Source organism: Herpailurus yagouaroundi, unplaced genomic scaffold (assembly GCF_014898765.1).
Source record: "Herpailurus yagouaroundi ecotype Mexico unplaced genomic scaffold, PumYag 77, whole genome shotgun sequence".
NCBI classification, from domain to species: domain Eukaryota; kingdom Metazoa; phylum Chordata; class Mammalia; order Carnivora; family Felidae; genus Herpailurus; species Herpailurus yagouaroundi.
Window position 1 is genome coordinate 13,223,777 of NW_024412388.1, and position 19,906 is coordinate 13,243,682.

Sequence of the window (19,906 nt, forward strand, 5' to 3'; positions counted from 1 at the left end):
GCTGGGGGCAGGGGGCCAGGGGCTGGGGCCCGGGGTCTGGGGACTGGGGGCCGGGGACTAGGGGTCGAGGCCAGGGGCTGGGGGCTGGGGGCTGGGGGCCGGGGGCCGGGGCTAAGGATTGAGACCGGGGGCCGGGGGCTGGGGGTTAAGGGTTGAGGCTGGGGGTCAGGGGCCGGGGGCCGGGGGCCGGGAGCTGGGGGCCAGGAGCCAGGGACTAGGGGTCGAGGCCGGGGGCTGGGGGCCACTTCCCCAGCCCTTTCCTATCTGCCCTGCAATGCTCTTGCCGGTTCTCCGGATCACCTTCCATGGGCTTGGAAGGCAGGGCTGGGGGCTGTGCCGCAGAAGGGAACCCGGCACCTAGAGGGACGCTCCCTGGAAGGAAGAGCAGGAAAGGGGTCACGTCCCCACTCTGCCGCGTGCCCCTCGACGTCGGCCTCCCCAGCCAGCTCCTCCCAGCAGTCCCGCAAAGTGGGTTTTCCAAACCCAGTTTCCAGGTGGAGACACTGAGGTCTAGAGAGGGTGAGCCACATTCCCCAAAGTCCCGCAGCCGGGAAGGACAGAGCTGGGATGTGAGCCAGTTCTGCCTGGTCCTGAAGCCCGTGCAATACGCTCTCCCAGTCCCCACAGGCCCCTGCCCGGCAAGCAAAACCGACCCTAAACAACTGGACCCCAGGTCGGAAGCGGCAGCAGGTTGGGGAGGAAGAGTCCCCGGGGACAGAGATACTTAATATTTCTACCCCTACCCTCTTTCCAGAAGGAAGCAGATCCCATCCCATGCGCTGCCGTGTTCTAGGTGTGTGGGTGCCACGCCCCCACACCCTTCTCGTGCACTTTCCGAAGGCCCCGGTCCTATTTTACATCTCGGACCCTTAACGCTCACTTCCCAGTGTGCCTCTCCCTCTGGCGACCTGGTAAACTCCTCACCAGGCTTCAGGACCCACTCAAGCAGACGCCTTCCTGCAGGACACCTTGTTCCGACGACCCCGACCCCCCCCCCCCCCCCCGCCGTAGCAGAGCAAATCTACCCCAAAGCCGGACGGCTCTGCGAGAGGGGTGGGAGTCCCGCTGCATTGATGAAAAGCTAAAGACTGGCACTGAACGGGCATAGTCTTGCACACACACACACACACACACACACACGTGTATGTATGTTTTTCCACACAACACAAGCAAATGCATTGCCCAGTGCCCAGGCAGAAGGCAGCAGTGTGCAGGGCTGGCACGTAGTAGGTGCACAGTGAAATCTGCACCTTGGCTAGGTGACCCTGCGTATGCTCCTCGTCCCTTTGAGCCTCAGTCTCCCCGCGGGTAAGATAAGAAAACGGGACGGGAAGGTTGCCCAGGGCTCACCCAGCCCGGCACAGGGAATCTGGCAGGTGATCGTCTGCTGTGCACTTTGTAAGCCGGAAGGTGGGACCTTTCTGGGTCCCCCTCCTCTCCGGGCTCTGTGCCAGGAGCTGAGAACCAGCCCGCCCTTGCGGGGGGAGGTCTGGTGAGCACGTGGGCGCGAAGGGACACGGAGGCGGCGGGCAAATGGCCGCACAGATGCCTTTATTGACATTTATGATTTCCCCTGGACCTGCTTCCAAAAAGGATTTGGGGTACCTTAAGGTATTAAGGCACACCTAAGACAAGCCAGTTACAGTCCGGATGAAAAACTCATTTTGGACAAGAAAACAACTATTCTGGGAACCACAGATGATGCTGGGGCAAGTGCACATTCAGATCAGCCCCCACGCTTCCCAGACCCCCCCCCCCGCTGCGCCCGCCCCACGGGCCTACCCACCCCCCCCCCCCACAGCCTGTCGCATCATTTCCAACCCCCCCTCCATCTGATTCCTACACCCAGAAGGAAGCCCGGGACCACCAGAGCAGCCCTGACCCCCCACCCTCTCCCAGAACACAGCTCAGCCACTCCCGACTGAGTGACCTTGGACAAGGGCCTTCACCCCTCTCTGTGTCAGTCTCCTCACCTGTCAACAGACTTCGTAGGATCTGCTTCGTACAATCCTTGTGGGGTTTAAGGGAGAGTTCTGTCCCACGGGCTGAGTTTCCAATCCTTGCCCCTCCGCCCACCTCGCATTAGTGTCACCCGGGCTTGGGGACTCTGCCTGAGTTTCCCCAGTCTCTAGAAGGCAATGACAACAGTAAGAAGCTCGCTCCAGCCTCGGGAGGGTCCCCGGGTTAATTCACATAAAGCGCTGCCTCAGTCACCCTCCTTCTTCCACCATTAAAAAAACAAAAAAAAAACCACCTTTCCTCACATCTCATAAAGGCGCCTATACGCCCTGAACCTCTGCTAATCCCCGCGAACAACCCTGTACATGCAGGCAGATTTGCTGTTTTCTCTAGCCCTGGCCAAAGTTCGGCGAGGTCCAGGGTTCCCTGCTGGAACGACACAGACCCCATGGGATCCCAAGCCACCTCATCCTGTACCCACACCTTACTGCCCTGCCCATTTCACGCCAGACGGAAACGGAAGCCCAGAGAGGGAGATGACTTTTGCCCGAGGTCACACAGCAGTGCTGACTCGTGGCCAGTGTTCTTTCCTTCCCCAGCCTCGGTTCCGGCGGTGGCCTCCCAGGTGGAGCGCACCGAGGAGCCTGGGGGAAGCGAAAGCAGAAGGCAAGTTGAGAGTCTAATCGGATCACGGAGAGCTGCCGGCAGCCCCGGAGCAGCCGTGCCGAAGGAGGCTGCGTCTCCAGGCTGCAGGGCCCCGTTAGGGCTGGCGGAGGGGCGCGGGGACTCCGCATTTACATATAAATGAAGATATTTACAAATTAATGCATTTCAACTAGAGAAGAGTCCCAGCTCCACAGCTGTCTGAGCTGCTTGCTCTTCAGCTTTTGGGAAAAGTAGGGGGAGAAGGAAGCCTGGATGACCAAGAATTGGCAGAGAGCAATTCTCAGGCAGCGGAAGGAGCCCCAGGGACTCCCAGAGCGTCTCCGCCCGCTGGTGGGGTTCCCGGAGGGGCGGGCATCCGGTGGGGGTGACGGGGCTTCTGCCGCCCGGGGTAGCACCCCGGTTCATGACCTTGGACAAGTCACTGCCCCTCCCAGTGCCCCAGAGGCCCCATCTATCACATGTCTGTCGAATGAGCCTCAGAATCCAGAACTTCCCAGCTTGGAATTGGCAGTAATTCATTCCTTCCGAGGACGTTTTAATTGAGCACCTAATAGGAGTCTGGCATGGTAGAATTAAACTCTCGTCGGGGGGAAGATAGTAAACAAGGGAAGTGAGACGTAAGTGAATGGCTCAGCACATATTCCGCACAGGTGTGAATTTGAATGAGGGGCGAGCGGGGTGCAGAGCCGGGAAGGACCCTCGTGCTGGGGTGCCATCCAAATGGTTGGCCAAGGCCTGAGGGATGGGAAGGAGCCATCCCAGTAGGGACGCGGGCGATGTGGCAGGTGTCCGCACCCACTCACACCCTTGACCGCCCGACAGCCTTCTCAGGCAGCCGTAGCCCCACTCAGCTTGCTCAAGGAGTCGGGGTGGGTGCGCCAGAGAACTAGCCTCGGCCGACGGGAGATATTGGATGGATCTCCTGGCCCCCCTGCCCCTTGGCTGGGACCACCCAGACAGGTGCTCGCTGTCCCCTCGAGCTCCCCAGCAGGAATGAGGCTGAGAGGCTGCCCACGATAGCCTCCGGGATGCACCTGTATCGGCTTCTTCCCTCCCGTCCTGGCTTCCTGGGACACCCTCCCAAACAGGCCACCGGCTCCGGAATCCCTGGTCACAGGGTCTGCTTCTCAGGGGCCGCCCTGAGTGGGTGACAGTCCCACCAGCTGGCCTCCTGCACATGGCCGTCCTCCACACCTGCCCTCGCAGGCCCTGCCTCGGCCCCCGTTCACCCGTTCGCCCGTTCCACCAGACCAAGAAGAGCCGGAGCAAATGGATGGGTCCCCCCACCGAGGGGAAGACCGCGTGGGCAAAGCTCACTAATCCCTGCAGAACGTGCCTACCCGTGCCCCATCGTCCGCTGCTTCCCCTGTCCCGTTCTGTCTGCTCAGGATGTCGTGAGGAGCTCCAAGCAGCCTTCGCTGTCTAGGAAATCTAGACTCAAGGGGTTGAGTGCGCTCCTGCCCCTCCCGCACCTCGCCCACCTCCCTTTGCCAAGGCCCTGAGCATCCTTTCGGGTCCAGCTTAAACCCCACCTCCTCCAGGAAGCCAGTCTTGACCGCCCAGACTGGGTCGGATACCCTAGGGTGCTTCCCCCCCCCCCATACACTCCCAGCCCTGACAACTAGGAGTTCAAAGTCTGCTTCTGCCACTGGACTCGAAGCCCGTGGACAGGGCTTGGGTCTGTGGCCTTCCCCACTGTCTCCCCAGCCCAGCGCCCCCACCCCCACCCCACCCCAACCACACTGAAGACAGTTTGTAGATGCTCGTGGAGTGGGTGAGTTCTGGCGTTCTTCCACCGCAGCTGTCCCTGCTGTGAGATGAACGTTAAGAGGGAGCAGTTCAGGCCCCCGTGCCTTCTCTAACGTTTTCGTCCTTCATTCATCACCAAGGAATTGAGCAATTGCTATATGTCAGGGACAGTGCTGGGGATAAAATGGTGAGCAAGACATAATCAGACCTGCTCTTGTGAGGTTTACGGTGTAGGGGGTGAGGAGAGACAGACCATAAAAATACGTTTAAAAGAATGAGGGAGGGGCTCCTGGGTGGCGCAGTCGGTTAAGCGGCCGACTTCAGCCAGGTCACGATCTCGCGGTCCGTGAGTTCGAGCCCCGCGTCGGGCTCTGGGCTGATGGCTCAGAGCCTGGAGCCTGTTTCCGATTCTGTGTCTCCCTCTCTCTCTGCCCCTCCCCCATTCATGCTCTGTCTCTCTCTGTCCCAAAAATAAACAAACGTTGAAAAAAAAAAAAAAAAGAAAGAAAAGAATGAGGGAGAAGGACGAGAACAGTCTACGGCCATGCCACCCTGAACGCGCCCGATCTCGTCTGATCTCGGAAGCTAAGCAGGGTCGGGCCTGGTTAGTACTTGGATGGGAGAAGGACGAGCATAATGGACTATGTGGAGGCGGGGCTACAAGGTGTCTCATAGGAGGTGACATCGAAACAGCGATCTGTAGGACAAAAAGAAGTCACTGGCAGGGTTGGGGTGGCAGGGGGAGCATTCCAGGTAGAAGGCACAGCAAGTGCAAAGGTCCTGAAGTGAGGAAGCGTGATGTGATCTCGGGGCTACTGGATGGCCGGGTGACCGGAGTTAGGGGGCAAGCTGGCATTCATTCTCAGTGTCCTGGAAGCCGCTGAAGCGACCAGAGGTCATGGTCTGATGTGATATGTATCTTGTAAAGCTCACCCCCATTGCCAAGTGGAAGGCGGGTTGGAGATGTCCGGGAAGGAAGACAAAGCCCTCCCCGGATGAGCCTCTGCTCAGCACTAAGTTCCCAAGTCTGAGTAAGCTGGGAGAGGGCATGGGACTGGCAGGGGCCAGGAGGCAAAGCAGTGCCAGAGAGCCAGCTCTCCTTCCAAGGGTTGCTTACCATTCCCGTGAACCCGTGCGCCGTCCCCTGGAGCCGCGGCAGGAGGCGGAGAACAGCTGGGTGGGTGGGGAGGAGCCTGGGGGCTTCGTGGAGAACGCGAGTACACAGTTATACCTCCCTGATTCATATTTATCAGAGGGGGGAGATGTGGGAGAAATCAAGTGAATGCTAGAAGACCCTGGAGGAGAAAGGACGCGGGAGGAAATGCCACTTCCTTTATGACTTCGAGACAGGGCGTATTGAACATTTGCTGCATCCAAGGCACAGAGCTGGGGCATGGCGCCCAGAGGCGGTCAGAATGCGGCCCCAGCCTCCTCGGAGCTTAAAGCCTGCCCCCTACCCCCACCCCCACTTGCCCAGAAGCTCCCCCAAGGCTCCGCTCTGTCTTTTCCATCTCAGTAACCCCAGACCCCCACCCGGCCTTTAGAGAGGAACCATAAATATTTGTGGAGTGAAGGGAGAGAAAGGGGAGATAAACACGGAGATAAATAGCTAACCATTCGCGTAATAAAGTGATGGCTGTCATAGGAAAGATTCCGATATAATGCGGTGATGAATCAGAGCTGGAGAGACCGGGGAAATCACAGAGAAGGTGGCGTTTGAAGTGGCCCTAGAAGCAGAAGTAGGTTTTAGACAAAGAGGAGCGGGGAGCAGACACTCCAGGCGGAGGGCACTGCCTGGGCGAAAGCGTGGGGGTAGGGGAGGCGCTGGACCTAAGGACTGGACCACTCGAAGCAGGCAGGCAGAGACCGCAGAGGAGAGGAGGCCCCCGGGATCTGTTCGACGGAACACCGTGCTGGTTTTTAGACACGTGCACGGTTTGATCCAAAGAGCAGAGGGGCTTGCTTCCCTTTGGGAAGGTAACTGGCCTTTCTGCAGACTCATCTCGAAGGTGCAGGGCAAGCTCCTCCTTCACTCTCCGTACAGAGAAAAGGGCCGTCGGACCCTGGTTGATCTGAGAGTCTGAGTCCCATCGCGTCCTTGTCCTTTTCTGCATGTTATCATGAGCCGTGCATCTTTTTTCGCCAGGATTCACATAGCACACGAAACGGTGGTTCATTTGTTCGCTCATCTGAGCACTCGGCAAATACACGCCGAGTACCTCACGTGCCGGGCTTGTGCTAGGTCTCGCCCCGTTCTTGACCCACTGGAAACCCTCTCCCCTCTCCTACCCAGTGAGCCTCTAGGAGTGCAAAAGAGCCAGAGTGACATTGTGAGGATAACCTTGAGCCCTTTTCTTCAGTTTTTTTTCAGAACAGAGCATGCCTCTTATCCGCATCTGGATGGAACAGCCCAAGCGGGAGCCAGGTCCCCATCTGAAACCCAGGGGTTCTCCTCCCGGCCACTGGGGGCGTTTGCAGCCGCGAGCCCCGCGCTCGGAGCCTGGGCTGCAAGGTTCCCTCCCCCCACCCCCCACTCCTCCCCCCCCCCCCCCCCCCCGCCCCAGCAAGCAGCCGCCCCCCCCCCGCCCCCAGACCACCTGCATTAGGATCGCCTTGGGAGTTGCTTAAAAATACCAATTCCTGGGTCCACCAAGACGGAATTTGATTCAAGGCCTCTGGAGCGGGGCCCGGGGAATCCGTCTCTTTAAAAGTCTTCCGGATAAAGTTTCTGGCAGCATCTGTTCCACACAACACCTTCCACCTGCTCCGATATGCAGACTGGGGCCAGAGGACTCAGGGGGAAGAGGCAAGGCACAGATACGTCTAGGTCCTGCTGATAGCCGGTGGCCAGCAAACGGTTGTCCTAAGGCCCCCGGGGGCCAGGCTCGTTCAGGTTGAAGGTGACAAAATAGTCGACCAGCCAGTGACCTCACAGGCACCGACGAGCTCCCGAGCCCGGGTCACACCTCCATGCCCAGCTGGCACAGTTACCAGGGGAACGAAAACAGCTGGTGTGTGCGTGGCCCTGTGCTAATCTTCTCAGAAAACGGGGCCTTGGCTAGGGAACAAGGGGCCCAGGAGCAAGGTGCCCTCCCTATAGCCCCCTGGCACTTTCCCCAAAGGAGCCCTACTCACCCAACCCCAGGCCTCTTGCCCCCAGTGTACCAGTCAGAGTAGGAGTTACTGGACCCGTGTCTGTGTCAGACCCATAGGCAGGGCCCTCAGCCTCCCCTCCTGGGCCTGTCAGGGCGGGCACCCTCCCTAGTTCATCTCTAGGTCCTCAGTGCCTGGCACACAGGGCCTACGAGGGGGACCCAGGGCCTTGGTAAAGGTTTGTCGAATCAAGAGACTGACAGCTTATCCAAGTGTGGAATTATCGTTTCAAACAGCAAAACTTTTTCCAACCCAGCATCCGCTTTAACTCTAACAACCATCCCGGGGAGTACAGATCTCAGACTCATGGAATCCTGTTGTAGTCGGTCGTGGCACAGAAGAACAGAGAGGTGTGGTCACTTGTCCAAGGTCACACAGCATACACATGGTGAAGTCTGGGTTCACACACCAGGCCAGATTGGGTCTCTGGGCCGTCGGGGGCAGGCTCGTTCAACACAGTCACGGAGTGCCTACCCACTCAGGACCAGCACCAGGCACTCGAGACTGAGGAACTTAGTAAGGACATGCAACCTGATGTGTCCATCCCCCTCGTGCACATGATGAACATGCACACACACACACACACACACACACACACACACACACTGGATCTGTGACCCAAGATACTTGGTGCCTCCAGGTAGCAAGTTGCCAGAGTCAGTCTCCACTTTAAAAATAGCTGCTGTCTGGCAGTTCCAGGCCCCTGGATGCCCCCGCCAAGGAGACCAAGTGATGCCCAGTCCCGGCTCCAGAAGTGGGTCTCCAGGAGCCGCCCGTCTGCTCAGCTGTTGGTGTCAATCCCACTGGCTCGCAGAGAGATCCGCTTAACCTGCGTGTTTCCACGGCCCAAGCGGGACACGCCTCCTGCCCCCCCCCCCCCCCCCGGTCCCTCCCCCTGCCCTGTGGCCTTCCTCCCAACACCCGCCCCCGCCCCCACCGCCCCTCGTCCTGGGCATCACGCAGCTCCCCACTTCCCTCCTTTCCCAGCCCTGGCCAGTCCTGCTCTGGCCTCTGGGAGCCGGGCTCCTGAGGCCTCCCACGGCCCTCCCGGCACAGCCCCCAGCCCCCTCCCTCCGGCAGAAGGGCCCTGCAGCGGCAGTGCTCCGGGAGCACGCTGGGCGGCGCATCGCCGCTCTTCCCGCGCCAGGGGGCCCTGGGCGGCTCACACAGATGCCCCCGCCACCCAGGCCCCGAGGCCCTCTCGCCCCAGACGCGTCCTCAGCTCAAGCCTCCCCAGGATCCTCTCTTCCGGCCTGGAGGGCCCACCCTCTTTTCTCTTGTTCCCTGACAAGGGCAGGAGCACTTCTCCACGTTGGGTCTGGGGTTGGTGGAGAGTTGAGGCGGGGGACCGAGATGTGCCCTGCCGAGCGGGCAGCTAGCGCTGGGCAGCCTCCTCCACCCGCTGCCCCCACTCTGTGTTTGCACCCAGACCCGTGAGGAGGCCCCTGGGGGCTCCCAGGACGCGCCCTTCTCTCAGAGGTCGGTCCCCCTGGGGAGGGAAATGCTTGCAAAGCTGTCTGCTGCCCTCTGGTGATGCACTGGGGTACTGCAATAGGGGGTGCCCCGCCTGTGGCCCCTCCAATCACCCAGGATGGGTCTTGTCCCTTAAGAATAGGGAACATTCCTTTCTTCATCTCTACAGCGTCAGTGCCCAGCACGGGATGTCAGTAGAGATTTGTTAAATTAACGATCTGACAGGTTATCTAAATGTGGAGTTATTATTTCAAACGGTCAGCAAAACTCTTTCCCATTCATCATTTGCCTAAACCCTAACGACAACCTATAGAGTGCAGATCTCAGACCCTATTTATGGGGATTAAGCAGCCCAGAGAGGGGGGGTGACTAGCCCCAGAGCTGGGAGAGCTTCCCCATCAAGCAGAAATGTCCTCCCTGGGGGGCTTCCCCAGTGAATGGGGCTGAGCCCCTGTGCCGGTGGAATGGGGGCCTCTGGGGTAACCCTCCCCTCCTCCGGGAACAAGCCGTCCTTACGAAGGGCCTTCCAGAGTCAGTGCCACCACCCACAATCAACCACAAGGAGTTGCAGACTCACATCACACAGACCCTGGGGCGGGAGGCAGGGGGTAGTTCCAACGATGTGTCCCACACACCGCGATAACGTTTCAACCACCTTGGGTACGGCTCGCCCTAATTATTCATTTGCCGTTTGAAAAGTGTTTCTTTGTGACCCGTGGACATCAGGAGACAGAGGTGAACAAGGGAGGTAAGGTCCCTGTGCCCATGGAGCCAACATTCTTGGGGCTGTGACACAGGGAGGGGCTGGGGGAGAGGTCTCTCTGGGATCTGGAAGAGAGAGGAAGCTGCCACATGAAGGTCAGGGAATGAGCATTCTGGCAGAGGAGGAGAGCAAGGGCCTGAGCTGGGAGCCAGCTTGATGTGTCATTGAAGAGGAGAGAGAAGCCGAGTGGCTGGGCCAAAGGACACTGCAGGGAGTGTGGGAGATGAGGCCACATCTCACGGAGCCTCTTGAACTTGACTGCGCACAGGCCCTGCTTGGTCTAATTCAGTGGAGGGGTGGGGTGTGGGGAGCCCTGCCATGCTGTGTTTCTGGTCGTCTCCCAGGTGACCCCAGTTCTGCGGTCTGCAGCCCCCATTACAAACACCCAGGGAGCTTTGCACACTCCTGACCCCCAGGCCAAGCCCCAGCAGTTGAATCCGAACCTTGAGGGCAAGAGGATGGGGACACAGACATCAGGTTTTCAAAGTTCCCCAAGGGGATTCCCATAGGCAGGCAAGTTTAAGAACCGCTTGTCGGAGAACATTCTGGGTCATTAGCGTTTGAATTGTATTCTGGAAGTGAGGAGGAGTCATTGAGATTGATCCCGTTTCTACTGTGGGGCTGTGGGAAGATCTGCCTGGGCTGCCAGGGAGGATGCTGGAGTGGAGGCAGGGAGCTGAGGAAGTGAGGGGCTGGGCTGGCCAGGCCGAGGGGGCAGAAGTGATGGGGGAAGGGCTTGGAAACCCAATGGACTGGAAGTGGAGGCCGTCAGAGGGACAGGAGCTTGAGCGTGGCCTCCAGGACCATGGCCAGAGCACGTAGGTGGAGGGGCTCCTTCCCGAGACGGAGAGACCAGCGAGGACCGGCTAGGGCTGGGGATGGGTCCAGGATTCCCGAGTTCTGTTTGGGCCAGGTGAGGCATGTCTGTGAGACCCCTGAGCAAAGATGGCAAGTAGGTGGATGGAAACACAAGGCGGGGAAGAGGTTTCGGTCAAGAGGTACAACTATAGGACCCACAGATGCCATTGAAAGTCACCGTCCCCTCCCAGACTCCGGGCAGATCTGCCAGGAGCCTTCGGGCATCACCCAGCCCAACCCCCTCATTCTCCAGGTGAGAAAACCAAAAGACCAGAGACCGTGGATGACTTCCCTAAGGTCACACAGCTTTGGGCAACCAAAGCTCATCTTCTGACGCCTAGACAACCGTTTCCACAGAGCTCCGCGCAGCTTTCCCCGACCCCAGCCCGCGGGGCAGAGTTGCTGAGATAGCAAATCATTTCTATATCTGCAGTCAGACAACCAGGGCTGTTAGAAATTATCTACACACACACACACACACACACACACACACATTATCCTTTTCCTTCTACGTAAAAAATCAGTAACTGGGCTGTCAGCTTTATTACTAATTATGCAACTACTTTATTACTGGTATTAAAAAAAATTGAAGGCTAAAAATGTCCAGGAAAGACTTAATTTAGTAAACGGTTCAGAACAAAGTATTTGTCGCCGCGGTATTTCTTCACATTAGACTTTGCTCCGGGTGATTCAGACCTCCTCTTTAATATATTATTGCAGCCCTAATAAAGTTCCCAGGTTCTGGGAGAATCTTCTGTGCCTCGGAAGGTAATTTTGTTTCAGGAGGTGAGGATTGGGGGGGATTGGCGGTGAATGGAAGGTCTGGTGAGCCTAAGGGTCCTGGAAGTTCAGTCAGGCAAGGAGAGGGCAGGAGACGTGTGCACACTGCTGAGCTCGCAGCAGGCTTGAAGTGATGGCAGGTGCCGGAATGAGTGGCACAGCCGAGATGATGGAGTAGGGCCAACAAGGCTGCGGGCCAGGGAGGTCTTTCTCATCTCAGAAAAAGCCAAAGAGACAACCAGAGAGGTTGAGTGACTTCTTCCAGGTCACACAGTCCAGTAGCAATGAAGGAGCCAGGACCCAGGCTTCCTGGCGTCCAGTCGAGTGCTAACTTCTTCTTCCCGGCTCCCGACAGCTTGCGTCCCTTCTCTGCGCCTCTGGACCCCTCACTGCCCAGGTGCCTTCTACCCCCAGCAGCCAGAGGGAGCTTTCAGATCATGGCACCTGCTACTTGAAGCCCCGCAAGGGCTTTCCAACTCGCTTGGGAGAGGATCCTGGCTTCTGGTAGCTTCGGGACTACAAGATCCCAGGTGATCCCAACCACATGGCCAGCCTCATGGCCCACCCCTCTTGCTCCCTGGCCATCCTCTGGTCACCTCGGCCTTTCCTACCTCAGGACATTTGCTCAGGCTTTTACACTCTCTTCCCATCCCAGGTCTCAGATCAGATGTCACCTCTGCATAGATGTCTCCCTGATCCCCCATCTGAAGGGCTCCCCCCATCCAGTCCTTTGTTGCCATTTGTTTGCTCTTTGCTCTTCATGGCTTTGACTACTCTCCAGTGCAACTCTCTCTTTTATGTATCTGCATACGTGGTTTCCCTTTTGCTTGGTCTTTCCAGCTCTCCTCTGTTCCCGTGGTGTCCAGTTGATGCCAGGCCCCTGTGTAGTCAGCGACCAATAAATACTTCTTATACAGAGACGTGAACTCCCGGTCAGAGGGTCGGGTTATTAGACCACAGCCCGGCACTGAGACAAGAGCCCAGGAGCCTAGTCGCACGTCTGCAGTGGCCAGGGTCTCGGCTTCTCTGAGCCCCAACGTCCTTTTTCCAGTGCACCAGTGGGAGGGAGCACTAGGTGATGGGCATCCCTCCCAGCTCTATCCCTACCTGCCGCTTCCTTGCTGTACTCTCGGTGGGAACAGGAGGGGGACCCAGTCCGCAGGGTGACTGGTCTCCGTGCACAGCCAAGGCTGGGGCCCGGGAGACAGGAAGCCCAGAGTCCTGAGAGGTGCCGGGATCCCTCCTCGGCACCCAATGGGTCCTGCGTTTTCACGTCCGGATTCTCAGGGGAGTGACGGGCCCTGGCAATGGCAGTTTTCTTGTGAGCTGGGCTGGCAGTCCTAATTATTATTTGGAGAGGTTTGGGGAGGCTCGGTTAATTGATTACATATTTCCTTCCTTGACAGGGCATTTGTTTGGTCGTGTTTTTTTTTTTTTTTTCTTTTTTCTCTTTCCCCTGCTAAGTTAATGTTCCTGGGCATGTTGAGTGTTTTGTGGGGACCATGGGACCAAAGCCAGTCATAACTCTTCCCCCCCACCCCCACTCGCCAACCCTGCCGGGGGCTTTCGAGCACTTTAATTTAACTTCCCTGGACCTTTGCTTCCCCCACGAGAGTGATGATACCGCCAGAGCCCTGCGATCTGAGGACTAATAGTGAAGCTAAGGCCAGTGTTTGTCAAGCTCTGACTGCTATAAGCAGTTCACACACGTTGACTTGCAAATCCTCAGTTTGGCGGGGGGTGCTATTACTATCCCCATTTGTAGGTGAAAGGATGAGGCTCAGAGAGGTTAAGTGACTTGCCCAAGGTCACACAGCAGGAGCCATATGAGAGGGGAGAAGCAGGCCACTGGGCTCTCAGCCAGTGCTCTAAATGCCCCAGGAGGCTTGGCATATGGGGATATGGGACCCCATCACCCTTGGCAGTGGGGAGGGTTGTAGGAATTCTCTTTTTTTTTTTTTTGAGAGAGAGAGAGAGAGAGAGAGAGAAAACATCAACAGGGGAGGGACAGAGAGAGAGAATGTCAGCAAGGCTCCATGCCTGACACAGGGCTTGATCCCCCAACCTTGGGATCATGACCTGAGCCGAAACCCAAAGTCAGATGCTCAACCAACTAAGCCACCCAGATGCCCAGGTTGTAGGAATTTTTTATTTGTTTGTTTGTTTAAGTTATTTATTTTGAGAGAGAGAGAGAGAGAGAGAGTGAATAGTCTACATGGATTTTCTCATTCCAGCCTCACGTCACCCCAGGAGACAGGCCGTGTGCCTCATGCCCCATTTTACAGATGAGGAGACTGAGGCCCAGGCAGACATGAAAAGAGACCATTCCAGTACCGCGTGTGGGGCGCTGGGATGGGCAGGAGGCCCGAGGCATGCAGGCGGGGGCTCTCCATGCCCAGGCTGCCCATATGCCAGGGTTGCGGAGCGAGTGTATGAGAGCTGCCTGGGTCTGGAGGCAGTGGGAGGGGAGGGGTCAGAGGCCCAGCACCTGGAGCCTCCACCTGGGTGCTTGCTCTCTGCCTGGAGGGTGCTGTCTCCTCTACACCCACAGCCCCAGCTCCCCCCTTCCCACCTTGCCTGGGGGCCCTCCTCTGGAGATTCTGCCAAGGGGCAGAAAAAGCCTGCTTTTGGCTTGACATGAGTGCGGTGAGAAGGCAGGGGGATGGCCGATATGACCCTCTGAGATCTGTGGACCCAGCAGAGCCCAGATCCACACCCGGGACCCATGCAGCCTGCAGGGACCGCCCAGAATTTGAAGCAGGCGTCAGGCTGGGCCGGGGCCACCCTCACCGAACCCTGCTCCCACCCCCAGCTTCTCCCCCTCATGAGACTTTGAGAAAGAAGAGACGCCCACAGACTCTGTCTGTGGGTCTGAGGTCCTCAAAGGGCTCCCAGGCAGAAAGGTGACTTTTGTGGCCTTTGTCTCTGTAGCCGCCACACTAATTATGACAGCAAGCACTTGGCTGGGGCCGCCTGGGTGCCAAGCCCATGCACGTTATTGGTAAAAACTCACAGCTTTGGAGAAAATGTCGCTACTGGTCCCATTTCACAGATAGGATAACCGAGGGGCCGAGAGCGCTCAAATGTTTTGCCCCAGGTTAAGTACGTGCCGGGATTTGAACCCAGGCAGTCCACAGGTGGGGCCCCTGTCCTTCCGAACGAGACCACACCACCACTGGCCTGTGAGTTCATTCACTCATCTGAGCGCAGCCTCTGGGGAGGGGCCGGGCTCTGGGGTGAGGCTGACCAGAATGGGGGGCACAGAGCTGCCTGCCCCTTCAGGGCCGTGGGCTGTGGGGCTGTGGGGCCAAGCACTTGCCTCACTTCCCGCGACAGGATGCTCAGTCCCACGCTGGGTGGTGTTCCATCCCCTGCCTCTAGCCAGCTGCTGAAGGCCTTTTTGCCCGTGGAGGAAGCTCGTGACAAAGGCTGGGTCCCAGAGCAGCCAGAGGGCGGGTGCAGAGGTCTGACGGCAAACCCCAGGGCGCCCTGGGAGGGAGGGAGCTGATGAGCACCGAGCGGGGTGCAGCAGCGAGCTGATAAGGAGAGGCTGGCAGGGGAGGGAGAGAGCCCGGGCTGTCTCTGCATCATTACCTCTCTCTGCTCTGTTTCTCCCCTGCTCGCCCAGACTGTGATGCCAGCGGGGTGGGGACAGGCACATGGAGGCCCTGCCAGCTGCTCCAGCTGATTCTGGGCCAAGTGGTGGGGGGGAGGGGGGGGCTGGACACATCAATCCTCTCTCGATGCCACTAAATACCCCCAGTCCTGCCCACGGCTGCCTGCACCTCGCCCTCTGCTCAGCATCCCTCTATCTCCAGCCTCTTGGAGACCAGCAAAACCAACTCCAGAGGCCTCTGTAAAACTTTTGAGGCCCTACCCTGGGGATCCCCATCGCTTTCTTTTCCTTTTATGTGAAGACATACACACAGTAAAGTGCTTCCTGTAGAGGGTCCAGCTCAGGGAATCACACACATGTACCCCGCCGCCCCGCCCCCGGCGCAGATCAGGACGTAGCACATTTCCAGCGTCCCACCGGTATTCTCCGAAGAGGGACACAGGACTCGAACTCTCGAATGAGCTTCGGCTAGTTTCTCCCGCCCCTGCGTCGCACGTAAATAGAATGACACCTGCGGCGTCCGGCTCCTTTCGCTCGGCGTGACGTCTGGGAGGTTCGTCTGCGTGGCTGCTCGCGTCGGCGGGTGACCCTTTCTCGTTGCTGCGTAGCGCTCAGTGGCGCCAATCGATTACCATCTCTTGCTCCGTCCTTCCGCGCAGGGACGTTGGGGTTGTTGCTTCTAGTGTTGACAAGGGCAGTCGCTTTGAACGTGAGAGTTGGGCTTCTCTCGGACGCATCCCCAGGAGAGGAGATTCGGGAAGGTAGGGAAGGCAGGTGTTCCACTTCAGCGGAAGCAGCCTGTATCAATTTGCTCGGGCCGCGGTAACAAAATACCACAAGCTGGGTGGCTGAGGACAGTAGAAATTAGGGCCCACGCTAATTAGGGTGGGTTCCGGTGGGCCCTAACCCAGTATGACTTCATCTTACTTTGGTTACCTCCACAAAAGACCCTATTTCCAAATACCAACTCATTCACGGGTACCAGGAGTTATAATGTTGACCTATATTTTGGAGAGAGGCAGTTCAGCCTACAACACTGCCCCTTTCACAGCCCCACCAGCAGGGAAGGAAAGTTCTAGACGCTCTACATCCTCTGTTTTCCTGCCCTTGGTCCAGCCACAGGGGTGACTCCATTTCTTAAAGCAGCCACCATGCCTCTCCCTCACCTGACTTCGCAGAAACGGCATCCACCACCCCCGCCTGTCACATCCCCCACAATCCTTCCAGGCCAAACTCACACATTTCTGCCCCTGGGAACCTGCCCAGGCCAAATTCAGTAGGCCCTCCCTGGTCTTCAAACCCAGGTGAGCAACTGCAATCAGTTTCTTTGCCTAGAACGTTCCAGATGTCCACGTGGCGCCCTCCTCCGGTCCATCCGAGATTCTGCTCAGCTGTCACCTCTGCAGAGAGGCCTTCCCTGACCACCTTGCCTAACACAGCATCCCCATCACCGTCTCTACTCTGCCTTTTTTCCCCCCCATAGAATATATCTATGTAACTTCCCGGTGTTGTGATACCTACTTATAGGTTTGCCTGGTTATGTCTCCTTGGTCCTCTAGAGATCACGACTCCTCTGCTCTCTTGCTCACCCTCTCCATCCCCAGCACCTGGAAGGTTCCTGGGCAATCGATAAACACTTGTTAAGTAAGCGAGTCAACTGAATCTATAGAATGGGGTGAGCACCCGCTTACCCCCGGGAGGGTGGCCGCTGGGAAATGCAACGAGATCTCCCTTGGTCAGGTTTTAACGCAATAGCAACTAACCCCATCCATGTGGCTGTTACATTCCTTACCTACCGTCTCTGCCACAAATCACCATAAACCCAGGGGCTTAAAATGCCACAAATTTAGGATCTTACAATTCCGGGGGTCAGAAGTCTGGAATGGGTCTCACTGGGCTGAGATCGGGGGTCAGTTCCTACTGGAAGCTCCGGGCAAGAACCTGTTTCTTTGCCTTTTGAAGTTTCTCGAAGGGCCCACATGCCTGGGCTTACGGTCCCCCTGTGGCAGTAACGTGGCTCCCGCCTGCTCGTCTGTTATCACCTCTCCTTCCCTGAGCCTGGCCGTCCTGCCCCTCTCTGATAAGGACTCGTGATTTCATAGTCCAGGAGAACCTCCCCATCTCAGGATACTCAACCCCATCCGTGAAGCCCCTTTGACCATATGTAAGATGCAGGGACCATCCCTTCCAGTTCCCTCTTCAGGGTCTGGCACACAGTAGGTGCTCAGGAACTTGGGCATGGGCTCCTTGAGAGCAAGAAGCTTTGCTGTCCCTCCCCATGCCCCCCCTCCCCACACTGCCCTGCGCTGGCCCAGCAGGCTGAGCGGCTCAAAGGCGTTTGTTGAACTGAGTGGACCTACTGGGTGCTGGGTGGGGCCGGCGCGGAGACTGCCTGGGTAGAGAAGCGGGGGCCTGGGGAGGAGTTCGGAGGGAGAGAGGAAGCAGAAAGCATGGCAGCTGGAGAGGGAAGAGGCGGCCAGCTCAGGCGGGGTTTGGGCTCCAAATGAAAGGGTTCGAGTTCGACACCCCCAGGGTGTCATGGAACTGAGTCTTTGTTAGAAATAATCAAGCCAAAACATAAGGAACCTGAAGACAGGAGATGGCATGATAGGGTCACCCTAGAGGTAGGCTCCTGGCGTCTGAATCCCAGCCCTGCCACCCTGGCTATGGGACCCTAGACAGTGCCTCAGTTTCCCCCCCTAACAATAATAACAGTACCTACCTTGTAAGAATGCTTCCAAGGCTTAAATGAGCTCAGAAAGCTCTTAGAACTGGCACAAAGCACCTGAAGCAGGAGTGGGGTGATGATTATGGGTTAAGCACCTTACACGGACGTCAGCCTTTGCCACACTCACCCAGCAACCTTTACTGAATGCCTGTGATGACCAGGCATGGTGCTGGGCTCTAGGGAGACAGTGGTGACCAACCCCACACAGGCCCTGCTTACACAGGGCTCTCCGTTACCATTCAGGTCGGAATCACTATTGGTCCCATTTCAGAGGTAGGAAAACTGAGACCCACGCATCCCAAGTGCTTGGGGTCACATGACCGGAGAGCCGAGGCGCTGGCATTTAAAAACCAGATGGTCTGCGCTCTGCCTGGACCCGGGTCCTCTGTCGCTTCCTGATTTGCACCCCTAGTACCCAGAGGCCTGGAACTCTGCCCTGCATATTTCCGGAACACTTGGAAATGGTTCCGAAGCAGGGGTCTCTTGCCTTATTACAGCCATCTCGGGAAGACGTGAAAATTTGGCTCTGATCAAATTAGACCCGTGTTGTGGTCTAACTTTCTACGTTCACCATAAAGCTAATAAACTAATAAATTAGACAGAATGAAAATATCATCGGGCAGGACTGCACTAAAGTGTTGCCGTAATTACTCTCGCGGCCAGGGCCAATTTCTCAAATTTCGCCTTGGCCAACTTTCCTCAGCTCACCGTGTCCCTAATAAGGCATAACTCACTCTATACACATTAAATTGACTTATTTATTTTAAATTACAGTGGAACTGAAAACCACCTTGATAAACCTATTCTCATGCATGTGCCTTCCCGTGAACGTAGCCCGATTTTTTTTATTTTTTATTTTTTATTTTTTTTTTAACAAAGACATTGTCTAGTCAGCCTCAGCCCGCCTGCTCCTCCTCCTCCAGCCCAGCCTGGCTGCTGTCTCTTGCCACGTTCCACCTTTAGAGACTTGACTCATTCTCTGGAGGGTAGCAGGTCATCCGTCAGGGACAAAGATGATTCACACCTAATTAATAGGGATAACGGTACTAACATTTATTGAGTGCGTGTGACCGCGACTGTGGGCTGGGCCTTCTGCTCCGGCCTCTGTGTACGTGAACTTGTGGAAGCCCCATAATACGCACGTGAGGGTCATCCTTCATGGACCCCACATTGCAGACGAGGAAATGGGAGATCCGAGAAGGCAAGTGCCTTGCCTGAGGCCACATAGAGAATGACTTCTGGCAGAGTCATGACCAGCCGGGGCGATCTGAGGCCAAAGCCTTGGTCCTCACCCTCTGCCGCCCTATCTCTCTGCAAGCTTTTGCACAGACGCCAATGATGCATCAGGCCCGGGAGAGCGGCTTGGAATTCCAGCTGCAGTGAGACACATTTCTTGAACTGTGGGAGGCACTCATAGCCTGGTGGGGACCCTGTGAGTCCCCAAGCATCCACCTGGCCTGGCTGACAGAGGCACAGCAGGGTGAGGGGCTTGGGCGGTTTATCAGAGGCCATGCTTGATGGGAAATGGCCAAAGAAACAGGAGGAAGGCTTTCCAGTTGGGGGGCACAGTAGGGGCAAAAGCCAGGCAGGCATCCAGTGGCTGGGGTGAAGGCAGGGCAGTGTGAAGCACCGTGTGAGAGGGACCTCAGTGGTGGGGGATGTTTGCTCTGGTCCGTCCACACCCTAGGCTGACACAAGCTGGCTCACCTGGAACCACCTGGAACCAAGGAATGAGGGAAACTCTGCCTCCAGCCAGCAAGCCTGGCCACACTTGAATCCAGGGTTTGATAATGTTGTTCTCGCCAGAGATTAACTTGGATAGACCCAGCAGCAAGGCACATTATATAACTTCCCTGAGGCCTCTCCTCGTGTACAATGGGCGTGCTAGTGCTTACATCAAGGGCATTGAGTGGCACATGGTAGACACTTAATGTAGACTTGTTAGATGGATGGGTGGATGGATGGATGAGTGGAGAGGTGTGTGGTTGGATGGATGGATGGATGGATGGATGGATGGATGGATGGAGAGGTGTGTGGTTGGATGGATGGATGGATGGACGGATGGACGGATGGACGGATGGACGGATGGACGGTTGGACGGATGGACGGATGGATGGATGGATGGATGGACGGATGGATGGATGGTTGGATGGATGGTTGG

General features: G+C 57.2%; 1 protein-coding gene and 1 long non-coding RNA gene across 2 annotated transcripts in view; one reads left to right on the top strand and one right to left on the bottom strand.

Annotated features, from left to right (window-relative positions):
* Positions 1-19,906, top strand: part of IGSF21 (immunoglobin superfamily member 21) — a 74,712-nt gene that overhangs the window by 299 nt on the left and 54,507 nt on the right. The window lies entirely within an intron of this gene.
* Positions 187-2,751, bottom strand: LOC121022017 (uncharacterized). The gene is made up of 3 exons (XR_005786785.1): positions 2,443-2,751; positions 1,974-2,128; positions 187-372 (listed from the first exon to the last, which is right to left on the bottom strand). It is a non-coding gene; the product is annotated as an uncharacterized LOC121022017 (long non-coding RNA).